This window comes from Peromyscus eremicus, chromosome X, assembly GCF_949786415.1.
Source record: "Peromyscus eremicus chromosome X, PerEre_H2_v1, whole genome shotgun sequence".
NCBI lineage: Eukaryota > Metazoa > Chordata > Mammalia > Rodentia > Cricetidae > Peromyscus > Peromyscus eremicus.
In genome coordinates this window covers 11,047,488-11,057,779 of record NC_081439.1, presented here as the reverse complement: position 1 = coordinate 11,057,779, position 10,292 = coordinate 11,047,488, and positions in this window count along the sequence as shown.

The following is a 10,292-nucleotide window of genomic DNA, read 5'->3' as shown; positions in this document are numbered from 1 at the left end:
GGTTAAGCATTAGCTTTTATATTATTTGTCAAGTGTTCTCTTAGCAATTTTGTAGGATGTGTCAAACACTCTGTCAGGACTTTATGCCAAGCATTCCCTATGTATGATGTCACTGTGCTAAGCCCAGGAGAATTGTTTGTTCTTCCTTTGCCAGGCAATCTTAAGCATAGATCTCGCTGTATGGTATCTGGTCAGCACTGGGGATATTACATGCTAAGTGCTCCGTTAGTATTATTCTTACTGTGAAAAAACCACTCTTGTAGAATATCAATGTTTCAAGTAGGCTAGGTGGCTCAGTGGTAAAGGATCCTGCTGCCAGGCCTGACGACCCCAGTTCAATCCTAAAGATGCCCATGGTGGACAGAGAGAACTGACTCCCTGACATTGTCTTTTGACATTCACAACTGAACACACACACACACACACACACACACACACACACACACATACACTAAATTAAAATAAAACAAGTCTATCCATATTCCATTCAGCGAGGCATATTCTTAATGCATACTGCTGTTTGTCTGCCCTGTACCTGTCTTAGGAATCATGTGCTATCAGTCATCCTCTGCACTGAAGCACACTACCCTTCCCTTGCCCAGGACTACTGAGCAGAGTTCTGTTGGTTTATTTTAACACATTTCTCTGTGCTTGCACACACATATACATGTCATCACTATGATCATGTCACCTGCCATGCTCCACTAGAAACGTGTCTAGTCACAACCATCTTACTTCATTTTCTGGTCAGCACATACTTTCTCCCCTGTCTGCACACAGGTTACAAATCCAAATTCTGTGATGTAGGAGAATCTGGATTCTTGACAACACATGTGACCTTCATTTACCTAAGAGCCCGAGGCTCAGTGTAGACCAATACTCTAATCTTACCTTTTTGGAAGTTGTAATATCTGATTCTAGGGATTGAACCCTGGTCCTTCTGCATGCAAGGCAAGTGCTCTACCACTGAGCTACACTGGACTAGTAGTTACTGCCTGAGAAAAATAAAGGAAGAAAGGTTCCTTTGGGCCTAGAGTTTCAGCGGGTTCAGTCGATGGATGCTTTTCCCATACATGCAGCATATAGGAGAGGCTGGTCCTGCCTTCTGACTGACTAACATACCCAATAGGTCCAGGGCTCAAGGTGTCAGTCTAGAAAAAAAATAAGACACACTGAGAGAGATTTAGAATTTATATGAACATGAATAGATGATGAAGTAGCTATTTAACCGAAATCTAACGAAGGTGGTTCAACAAGTGTGGGACTAGAGGCTAAAGCATTAACAGATGTCAAGTACAAGGTCAGGCCTGAATGGCATCAAAGGCAGAAGATGTAGGGTAAAAGGGCCAGCCAAAGAAACCCACCCTAGCCCTGAAACCAGAGTCAGTAACAGAAATACACCATGGCCCTGAAACTAGAGCCAAAAAGCTAAAAAGGACCAGTGAAAGAAACACACTTTGGCCCTGAAACACCAGCTCTGCCCCTGACCAACTAAACCAACCAATCCCTGAGCAGAACATCTTCTCCCTGGAAAAACTCCACCCCTAAGAAGTCATACATAAGCCCCTCTGTTGGGTTATCAGCTGTCCTTCTTCATCCTGGCAGAGGCAGCCACTCTCCTGGATTCCTCTTTCCCAAATAAATTCCTTTCTTAAAAGAGTTTTGGGTGATCTTTCGCCGGCAAGGAGGAGAGTCTCTGCTGGGAAGCTCCCTTGGGAGCAGAGAGAGCAGAGCAGAAGAAATGGATACCTTTGCTGGGGAGCTCCCTTGTGGGGGGCAGAGCAGAGCTCAGCTGTAACAGCTCTCTTTGGGAAAGGATCATCCCTACCACGTCCCAGCTTTAGGTATAGCCTGACTTCCCAACAAGTCAGGCTACCTTTCCCTCCAGAAGAGTTTAGAGAATAAGGGATTTAAGGCTCAGATCTGAAGAACACAGATGAGACCTAGGGCTCTGGAGCAATGTAGACAAGGGACATGTAATCCTGTATGTGCTGCAGTCAGGTCTAGACTTCACTAATATTGCATGGCAGATGCTATGAGGTAAGTGGTGTCATACATCCATCTCATACACCAATCATATGTAGGAGCCTAATGCCCAATGTAGCTCTCCTAGGGGCGAGAGAGGTAATGTGGGGAAATATGGATATGGCTTTGATGAACTGAACTGGTGGCCTTGTGGAGAGGTAAGAGACCAGAGATCTCTGACTCAGCACTATGTGAGGATGCAGAGAGGAGTCAGAGGTGTTGATAAATGATCGTGTTCAACAAACAAGCCGAGTGTAGAAAGACAGATGGTTCAAGTTTCATTTCAATGAGTAACCACATTGAAATTTGTGTTCTTGTGTAATTTTGTGTGTAGGACACGAAACTAGGAAGGGTACCATATAATGGGAGGCTCAGTCCTTAAAGAGGTAAAAAGAGTGACTCTATACAGGGACAATTGGGGAGAAAGAAGGAGACCTACGAGATGAGGACAGATGGTGGGACAGGTGATTGGCACTTTGATTAAAAAACCAAGAACATGGAGACATGTCATTAGGAAACCCATTACTTTGTATGCTACCTTAAAACATTGAGTCAATAGAGTCCTGAGGATAAAATGCAAAGAGAAAACCATCTACTTTTGAAGCAGAATTAGTGGTCTTCTGGTGGAGAAAAAAAATCTTATATTTAGGGGAAACTGGGATCCATGAAAATGGAAGTTAGAAACTGGCCATTCTTGTCACTCTCTAGGAGTGCCCTTAGCCTGTCATCTGTCTCACTAACACCCACTGTATGGCCATCAGAACAATCATACATGGCAAGCAGAAACTGAAGAGCACTCCCAAGGCAAATGTTAATAGTGGCAGACTGATGCCTCCAGCTTCAGTAGCATGCTCAGAGGTCTGTGGGATGGACCTTGTGTTCTAGGTCTCTGAAAATGCGGCCTAAGCCATTTTGTATTGCAGTCATGCAGAATAGAAGAATAATACCCATGGCTCAATTGATTTATGGATATTTAAGTATTCTTCATATGCACCTATAGGTATTAAAATGTATATGATTTGCCTTCAACATATTAGGCACCCCCAAATAGTAACTATTTATGAAAATACCAAATACACAATGAATACAACTTAAATGATCCAAGTGCCAATGGAGACATTTGGAAGTTCTGTGTCTAAGTTATTTAGAATTCAATCTGTGTTTGCATCTGGATTTTGCTTCCTGGAGGATACCCAGCAGGTACAAATTTACCTGGAAAGGACACTGAATCTGGGTGTGGGTGCCACCCTTCAAGGGTACTATGCTTGCTAGGTTGGCTGGCACGGGCTGCTCTTGTAACGACCAAATTCACCCAGCTTCTTGAACAAGTCATTTCTACCAGAGCTTTAGGCCCCAATGCTGAGCCATCATCTACAATTTATGGCTCCAGGTATTGAAGAAACTGTTGGTTCAAGGAAATGAAAGGCAGAGTTACTGCATGCTGCATTGTTTTAACTGTAGATCCTGGTAAACTGGGATCTTCATTCAGCTCATCTGGCTACCCTTCAGAGGCTCTGCCCAGATGCTCTTCACCTCCACTCTCATTCTTAGTGTGTCTGAAGCAGCTCTTTCCCCTAGAAACTCTTCTGACAATGGAGAATCTCATTCCAAGTCACCAATTTTACCCAGCTTGATTAGCATAGTTTTAGGAAGAAACCTGTAGGTGAACAATGTCAAGTTTATTGCCTCTTGGAATGAGAGAAACTAAACATAATGAATACAATGGAACGTTTCAAGAAAGAAAGGAAAAGATAGAGCTATATTACATGATTTTTTTTTTTTTTTTTTTTGGTTTTTCGAGACAGGGTTTCTCTGTGTAGCTTTGCGCCTTTCCTGGAACTCACTTGGTAGCCCAGGCTGGCCTCGAACTCACAGAGATCCACCTGGCTCTGCCTCCCGAGTGCTGGGATTAAAGGCGTGTGCCACCACCGCCCGGCTGATTTTTTTTTTTTTTTTTTTTTTTTTTGGTGTTTTCGAGACAGGGTTCTCTGTGTAGCTTTGTGCCTTTCCTGGAACTCACTTTGGAGACCAGGCTGGCCTTGAACTCACAGAGATCTGCCTGCCTCTGCCTCCTGAGTGCTGGGATTAAAGGTGTGCGCCACCACAGCCCGGCACATGATTTGTTAAAAGGTGAAATGTAAATGTTCCCTGTTCTGCTATATCAGCCTACAGTGTTCGGCTTGCATAAATCTATATATTGGCAGAGTACATCTGTGGATGTACCTACTTCCAAAGCAGAACTCTTGAAGCTCTGGATTATGGCTTCTGTCTTCTGGATAATTCTTTTAGCAAGGAGCTATTTGTGCATTTTAGCAGGTTTAGCAGCATCTCTGAATGCTGTCCATTCCAATTGTGGCAAGAAAGTCGAAATGTCAAGAGGAAATGTGGTAGCAATAAACATGACTAGGATCAAAACTCTATAATCAAGAAAAGCTCCAATGGATGGTTTCTGTGTTCACTTTTGTGTATTTTAGCACATTAAAATGTCAAGTTTGGGTATAAGGTCAAATTTCCTTTAAGTATTTATGTTTATGTCCATAAGTTAGTGCTGCTGTCAGAATTGGCCAGAGAAGTGTCTGGTAGCAGGTACTCCAGGGATTCTTACCTGGCCAAAGTGTTGAGAACATGTGATTGTTAATCCAAGCCTTAAATGAGACATGCATATCATCCGCCTCCATGGGTTAGGGGACTCCAAGGAAGAAAGTGACAGGAAGACTCTAAGAGGTAGAAGAAAGGGTGGAGGGGTGTGGACTTTAGTCTCTAGGACATGGCACAGCCTTTGCGTGCCTGCAGAAGACGGGGGCCCTCACCATTCTGTCAAGGAGAGGGTAGACAGCTCATGAGCCTCTCTCCTATTCCTGAAGAATGGTAGAGGGTTACGGTTTGCTAGGGAAACAGGCTCGTGAAATTTCGCCCCTCCCTAAGGATCTATAAGTAGTTAATGCTTTCAGAGGTGAGAGAAATTTACTTCAGTGATGTAGCCACTAGTAAAGTGCCCATGATTCTAACCCCTAATGTGGTGATATGTTGTAGTACCCTAATAAAATTTGCCTGAAGATCAGAGAACAGAACAAGTCACTAGATTAAACATAGAGGTAAGGCAGTGGTGGCACACTCCTTTAATTCTAGTACTTGGGAGGCAGAGATCCGTCTGGATCTCTGTGAGTTCAAAGCCCACCCTGGACTACAAGAGATTGACTCAGTCTAGGAGAGAACGGAGTCACGCAGTGGTGGTACACACTCTTTAATCCCAGTACTTGGGAATTACATGCCTTTAATCTCAGCACTTGAGATCTCATGCCTTTGCTTGGGAAGCACACACGCCTTCTAATCCCAGCACTGGGAAGAAAGTGATGGCTGGGTGGAGAAAGGTATATATAAGGCATGAGGAGACAGGGAACTGAAGTCTTTTCAGGCTGAGGAGTCCTAGAAGTAAGAGGTGGCAGGTGACTTGTTCCTTTGTCTCTCGCTTGTTCCTTTGTCTCTCTGATCTTTCAGCATTTACCTCAACAGCTGGCTCTGTTTTTTTTTTTTAATTAAAAGGCCTATTAGAATTTTCATGTTACACCCTAATACATGCCACTACAGGAAACACAATGAAAAATATGTGTTGACCAACACAGAGTCCTGAAGATAGAAGAGAAAGTACCTGGGGATTGGCTCATTTCTACCTGGGTACTTGCGGATCAGGAGTCAGTGGTAGGGAGAAAAAAGCAGGTTACTTGGAGGTGATGGTGATAAAAATACATGGATGGGTGACAATCTGTTAAATAACCCCTCCGTACATGCTCTCTAGGTAACCTTTACTGAAGTTACAGGTTGAAAAAGCAAACAAATAATCAAACACAACAACCCCATGAAAATAGAGAGGAAGACTGGTTGAGAAAAACAGTGAGATCAGGAGGAATGGGAGGAGGACACAACTTGGTGATGGGACATAGTCATGAACAAAACATATTATAACGCATGTGTTAAATGTCACAATGAAATATGTTAACAACAAACAGCAACATACCTCCTTCCTAGTGTCAGAATCCTGGTTTTGTGACTCACTTCTTTGCATGGGCCAGGTCCTGGGACAGATCCCTAGAATTGCAACAAAATAACACTAAAGTCAAAAGTGATATGACCAGTGGATGAAGAGATGGTTCTATGGTTAGAGGGTATAATACTGCGTCTTACCAAATCCCAGATTTGGTTCCCAGAAGCCACATGGCAGCTCATCCAGTATTTAACTCCACTTCTAGGGTTGTGGTTCCCTCTACTAGCCTCCACAGGCACTGCACACCACATTGTGCATATACATACAGGCAGGCAAATCATTTCTAGAGATAAAATAAAAGGGACATGATCATCTGCATAGGAAATGTGACAATTCATTAAAGATCTCCTGTGCAGTGTGCTCCTGCTCCTCTTGAATAACAGAACTCAGACTTGTGCTGTTAACTCCAAGCAGCCCTGCCTGTGCCCCCTACTGGGCCCCCTTTGTTCCCCATATAGAGTCAATCCATCTACCCCTACTCACTGGACCCATCTCCCAAGCACACCTGGTCCCTTCTCTAGGCAGAGACATTAGTCATGCTGCCAAATCCCTTCATCCCTGCAACCCTTCCAGAGAAGGGCACTGGACCCATATCTACAACTTCACTGACTCTAACTACTTACTGTAGGACTACATGTCCCATGTACGCCCCTCTTCTTTACGTAGAGATCTTAGTCCATCACCATCTCCACTAGAACCCTTTGCCAGAGGAAAGTCCTGAGCACCTCTCCCAGATTCCTGAAGATTGCCTGAGGGAATCTTCTAACTTGAGCGCCATCAACCTTACTTAGTCTGGGCTGAGCCAAATGCTTCTGATAGCCCAGCTGAACATCAACATTAAGTTGCCCAAAGACTGAATCCTAAATCCCATACAGCTGATCTATCACTTGCCAGAAAAGAAAGCTTCAACAGAGGAGACAGGATCTCCATACCAAGAAACACCACCAATGATCTAACTCTAGATACTTAGGTCTGATCATAAATACACAAACATGAATAGGCAAAACAGTCTCGGACAAAAATTAGTACTTCCAACATTAATGTTACCCAAGAACCGTGGCTTGGATGATGTACAATGATTTCAAAATAGCGGTAATAATCATGATTAAGGAACTCAAAAGGTAGAGGAATTGGAACATTCAATTACATTGGCATCAGCTTTCTGTTGATGGTTTCCTTTACTACTTAAGCTTTTCTTTAATTCCCTTTTACAAGTTGGAAGCTTAGCTGGGTGGGGTCTTGCTCTGAGGTCACCACTTCCTTTATTCCATTTAGGATCAGGTTTCTCTTTAAACTTTTTATCTCCTTGAGCACAGGGTTTAGCTCTATTATACTTCCTGGTGCTCCTTTTCTCCTCAAACTGTACATTTTCTATTTTTCCTTTCTCAGCTTGCTCTTTTTCATTATAGCTCTGCATAAGAGTAAACACTAATAACCACACGACAGGGTCAGTACTAGGCTGTCTTAAAACTCTCCTTCGCTAATAACATTAATCCAAAACTCAATTTAGCCTCATGCAGATTTTTTTTTTTTGACAAATGCAGAAAGCAGCCACATTCTTTGCCAAAATATCACAAGAATGGTCTCTAGGCCACTTACTAATATTTTTCTTCTCTGAAACCTCTTGAGCTGGGCCATCATAATCTACATTGCTCTCAGCACTACTGTCTTCCACACTCCTGCTAGTGTGGCCCATTAAGCCCTGCTTTAAGCGTTCAACTGCTTTTCTAGTTCAAAGTCCCACAGTTCACATTCCACCAGCAAGCATCATGGTCAGGCCTGTCACAGCAATACCATGCTTTCTGGTACCAACTTTTGTCTTAGTCAGTGTTCCATTGCTGTAAAGAGACACCATGACCATGACAACTCTTATAAAAAAAGAAAGCATTTAATTAGGGCTTACAGTTTCAGAGGTTTAGTCCATTATCCTCACTGTGGGAGTATGGCGGGATACATGCAGACATGGTGTTGGAGAAGTAGTTGAGAGTTCTACATGTAGATCCAAAGGCAGCAGGAAGAGAGAGCTACTGGGCCTGGCTTGGGCTTTTGAAACCTCAAAGCCCACTCCCAGTGACACACTTCCTTCAACAAGACCACACCTCCTAATCCTTTCAAACAGTGCCAGTCCCAGGTGATTAAGAATTCAAATATATGAACCTATGGGGGCCATTCTTATTCAAACCACCACAAGCATATTATAATACTAAGCAAGCATATATTCACTAAACCCAGGAGCACCATATTTCATACAAGAAACACTATTAGATTTAAAACAACAGACCGACACAGTGGTAATGGGTAATTTTAATATATAAGTTATCTGGAAAAATATAAATTGAGAAACTCTGGAGTCCAAGGACATCAAAAATTAAAGGGGCATCTTCCTCCAGGATCTAGCCAGGTGAGACCTGATTTTCCCTTCTATGTACCCTCCTCAATCCCCAGATCTAACTGGGGTCCAACATCCAGTGCACAAGTCTAGTGCAGCCACCTTGGCCTGCATTGCAACCAACCTCTAGGTGTCCACTAGAACCAGCCCTTCCTGCCCCTGACCCACAGGCCCACCCATACTATATCCAACCTCTCCACCAATCCATATCCTGCACATCATACCACAGGGTCTAGCTGGGTAGTAAGTTTGCCTGATCCTCTCCTCCACACACCCTCCCCAACACTCAGATATGTCCCCACACTCCAGGCTTGGACCAGGATGCACATCCTGTACACAAGCCCAGTCCTTTGTGTCTACCTGACTACATCCTTCCTAAATCATATTCAACCTCTAAGCTAAACCCAACCCACCTATTCTTTCTTCTGCCCCAAACTGCTCTGTCCATACTATACACAGAACTAACAAAAGACGTCCATATGCCCAGATCTCATCACAAAATAAACCATGTGTAAGGTCAAGACTATTTCTTCCCAACACCTACCAGTCCTGTAGAAATGTTCTCTAATGATAATTACCTAGATGAGCCCCAGGACATACATTTTAAAGGAACAATCATAAACTTATTCAAAGAATTTAAGGTTTTCTTTTTCCCTACAAAGGAAAGCATTTAATTGTGGCTGGCTTACAGTTCAGAGGTTTAGTCCATTATCATCGTAGTGGGAAGCATGGCAGCATGCAGGCAGACATAGTGCTGGAGAAGGAGCTGAGAGTTCTTACATCTTGACTCACAGACAACAGGAAGCGATCTGTCTCACTAGGTGTGGCTTGAGCATATATGAGACCTCAAAGCCCACCTTCCACAGTGACACACTTCCTCCAACAAGATCACACCTACTCTAACAAGGCCATACTTCCTAATATGCCACTCCATATGGGGGCCATTTTCTTTCAAACCACATTCTACTCCCTGGTCCTCAAGGGCCTGTAGCCATATTATAATGTAAAAATGCATTCAGTTCAACTTCAAAAGTCCCCATTGTCTATAACACTCTCAAACTTATTTAAAAGTCTAAAGTTCAAAAATCTCTTCTGAGATTCATGCAGTCTCTTAATTGTAATCACCTGTAAAATCAAAATAAAAAGCAGATCACATACTTCCAACATATAATGGCACAGGATATATATTACCATTCCAAACTGTAGGGAAGGGAGCATAGTGAGGAAATACTGGACCAAAGCAAGACCAAAAACCAGCTGGGCAAACTCCAAACTCTGCATCTCCATGTCTGATGTCAAAACACTCTTCAGATCTCCAACTCCATCCAGCTTTGTTGACTGAAGCACACTTCTCTCTCTTGGGCTGGTTCCACTCCCTGTTAGCAGCTCTCCTTGGCAGGTATCCCATGGCTCTGGCATCTCTAACATCTTTGGGTATCCAAGGCAATCAGGCTTCAACTTCATAGCTTTACACAATGGCCTCTCTAGGTCTCCATTCAGGGACAACCCTGACACATGCCTGGCCTCAGCTCATGGAGGCAAGTTTCACAGGCCCTTTCTTCTATCCTTGACTCTAAAGCCAGAACCATGTGGCCACAGTTGCCAAGTTCTGCTGCTTGCTGGGGCTGAAACATGGTCCCCTCTTTCAATTACATCTTTACCAGCTTCCTGTTTTCTTTGGTTTCCTTCACTGCCTAATCTTGGCATTCCAGAAACTGGATCCGTAGGCCAGGCTGGCCTCAAACTCAGATATCTGCCTGCCTCTGCCTTCCCAGTGCTGGGATTAAAGGCATGTACCACCACATCTGGCTCTAAACTTCTCTTTAATTCCTTTTC